This window comes from Phaseolus vulgaris, chromosome 1, assembly GCF_000499845.2.
Source record: "Phaseolus vulgaris cultivar G19833 chromosome 1, P. vulgaris v2.0, whole genome shotgun sequence".
NCBI classification, from domain to species: domain Eukaryota; kingdom Viridiplantae; phylum Streptophyta; class Magnoliopsida; order Fabales; family Fabaceae; genus Phaseolus; species Phaseolus vulgaris.
Window position 1 is genome coordinate 47,723,899 of NC_023759.2, and position 3,680 is coordinate 47,727,578.

Here is a 3,680-nt window from a genome sequence, read left to right on the forward strand (position 1 = left end):
ATATTAATAACTTTTTAGTTTTTAAAATAATATCTAATTTAGTTAATATAGTATCTAACTGGTTATTTTTAGTAGGGATAACGATGCGAGACGGGTCATGCAGGCCAGTCCGCAGCCCGTTACCAAAAAGTGCAGGACGGGCTCACTAATCTAGCCTGTTGAGCCGCTTTGGCCCGTCCCGCATAACCCGCAACTCGTGCGGGCTAACAGCGGGATGGGGCGGGTTGACCCACTGGCCCGCATAAATAAAAAAATTATTATTAATTTTTTGTAAAAAAAAAAAAAAAGCATACCTCATTTATCAATTATTGCAAGTGTGACTTTTATTTTGTTGGAGATCCCACATCGACTAGAGATTAGAGCCTTTCATTGTATATAAATGGGTGCAAACCTCAATCTTATGAGCTGGTTTTATGGGGTTGAGTTAGGCTTAAAGTCCACTTCGTAACATGGTATCAGAGCATGTTTTCGAGCCTATCCTAGCGAAGGGAGGTGTGTTGGAGATCCCACATCGAAAAAAAAAATAAATAAATTTAATGTACTCAAAAAATGATTTTTTTATTTTAAATTTTAATCATATAAAGGAGATAGTATTAAAAGTGACATTAGATTTAATTTTAAGTAAATTTTTATATTTAAAATTTATTAATAAAAAATATAAAGATAATTTTAATTAATCCTTCTAACAATCCTCATACTTGAATTGAATTTATACTTTTATCTTAATGGTAAGAATGAGTTTTTTTATAATTAATGAAATTTTAATTTTAAAAAAATATTTTTCTTATGCAAACTGACCCACAGGTCCGCACATTACCTCTTTTACAGAATGAGCTAGTGAAATGAGCTCACACTTCTTGTGTAAGACGGACCAACTTAACCTACATTTTGCGGGTCAAACGCAAAACATGCCTATGCAACGGGCCAACCCGCATTACCACCCATAATTTTTAGTTATAAAATTGATTTCTATTGAATGCTGTTTTATAATGATATAATATTTTTACAATGAAAAAAAAATAAGACCATACTTTTTTAATTTAAAAATGTTCAAAACATTGATAGATCAAAATAATATTCTTAATACAAAATAAAGGGTTGAAATTCAACATATATACACGAATGACCTAAAGCTTGAGAATATCAGATTTGGCATTAATTTTGCAGCACGTCGAAAAAAAAAATATTTTTTGGAATATTACATAATAAAGTTTAAAAGTGAGTTGTTCAAAGAGGAAAAAATCACTTGGGATTTTACATTTTCTCCTTTCTCCTTTCTAAATTTAACCTAATAGCACTTTATATAGATGGTGGGTACGTAGCTGTTGAGAAGGGAATAAAGGAAAGACCCAAAATGAGGGAAAGGAAATAAAATAGGAGGGTCTGAAAGTGAAGCACAAAAAGAGGTTGATAAGAAACATGTACAACGTACGGTATTGTTTTTTTCTTCAACAAAACCACAAAAACCCCATTTCCTGGAACCTGTAGGATTCCAAGAGCTGGCATTCACTCAATTGTTCAAAAAATTATTATATCATCAAGGTCACTTTTTTTTCTTTAAAAAAAAATAGTGATGTAAAGTTATGCTTTTTTTTATAATTATTTTTTTTTTGAAAAACTTTTAAAGTTTTTTTTTAAAAAACTTACACACTTTGTATCATTTTTAAACATATCTTTTAGTTAAAAATACTTAAAAAAAAACAAACAGATCTAAATAGATCATATATACCTATAGATACTGTTTTCTGATAAAAAAAAATGAGATAGCAAAAAGTTGTTTTCTTTTATTTTAATTTATGGTATATTTATTTTTGTAGATTTCGATATTATAAGTGTGTTACTGTGATTAAAATGAAATTATTAAATAATAATTAAATTTAAAGATAAAAAATAATTAATTATTAATATTTAATATGATTTCAATTATTAATAAAGTATTATAAAATAATTTTTAAATTGATATCTAAATTATCAATTAAATTTTTAGCTACTAATATTTTATATTTTAAATTAATTTATAAAAAAGAACTAATTTAAAACATAAATAGTTAGTAGTTAATAGTTAAATATTAATTTATAAACTATTTTGTAAATTTTTATTAATAATAAAAACTATTTTAGATACTAATATTTTTTAGTTTAGATTTCTAATTTAATTAATATAATCACTAATTATCTAAAATTAGTTTTTATTTATCAATTTTCTTCTAGTTTTTTAACCCATCCTTTAATTAAAATAATAATTAAAAAATATAAACAAAATGGCCAAGATACACTATAGATAATGTTGATGAACAATAAAATGACATAAGAACAAGTTTTTCTCTTTGATTTCATAGCATAATCTTTATATCTGTGCGTGCATATAGCCAGTTAAGGGGAGAAAATAACAATTTGATTTTATTAGTTTATGTTATCATATAAATTCTAGAAAAAGAAATAAAATTCATCCAACACCTATTAACATTATAAGTGTATTTTTAATTAAATAAAACTGAAGAGAATACAAAAATGTTATTAATAATCAGAATTCTATTATATTAAATGTGAATAATGTGAAGATATCCACTTTTAAATTTGAAGAGAAAACTATGAAAATTAATTGTAAAATAAATATATTATCTTTGTATATTACCATGAGATGTCAAAGTTCAAACTCTAAAATTAATTTTGAATTAAGATTTCAATAATTTTCAAATTTAATTTATCTAAAATATTATATTTTAAATTTTATTTAGTATCAAGATTTAAATTTTTAATCAAATGTAAGACAATTTTTGTTTAAAATAAAAATTTTCATGTTAGGCATCATTGTCACTATGCAAGTTGACATCTCAGTTATGCTCACACATCAAGTAACAACAATAATTTGTCATTGTATGAAAAAAAAGGTATTATTAAAAAAGAAAAAAATACAAAAATATGAGGGGATTAGACCAAAACTCATATATTAACAAAAACGATATATATGTAGACTATACATATTCATAAGGAATTCTAATAACAGACTAGATGATGAATGAAAAGATTCTCTATGAATAAATTCAAAATTAATCAACTTTCAACACATGTATTCCTCTACGAAAAATATGAGTAACCCTAAATCTGATTCTCCCACAGTAAGTAAGACAAGTATTTCATCGATTACGAAGCATCCAAAGAACATTTGTTTTAACAGTAAACACAGCACAAACCAAAACATGATTATATTACCCAATTACACACAAAAGCCATAAAATAAAGGAGAAAACAAAAATACTTAGAAAATAATCTTTTAGTCTTTAATCATAATCTCGATAATTGATACGAACGGCCATGTTCCTAATATTACTCAGCCCAACTCTCCTGCTCAACCCAATAATGTTGGATCATCACGACCCAATCGCATTAGGAAGCCTCCATCTAAACTGAAAGATCACATTGTTTACAAATAAAGTCTCCATTATAGCAATAAGTCTCCATTATAGCAATCATTCCTATTCCGAAGTATGCCTTCGGTTATGCTTTGACAAAAGTTACCATATGTATTTCCTTTATATAGCCTTGTGCTAGTTCATGTGAAGGAATCAATAAGTTTTAATCTCAAGTCCATTTCCTTTCTTAGATATTTCAGCAGGAGGTTTCTCAGTCCTCGATACTGAGAGTTATCATTGGTGCTTTCATTGTGATTCCACTCCCTC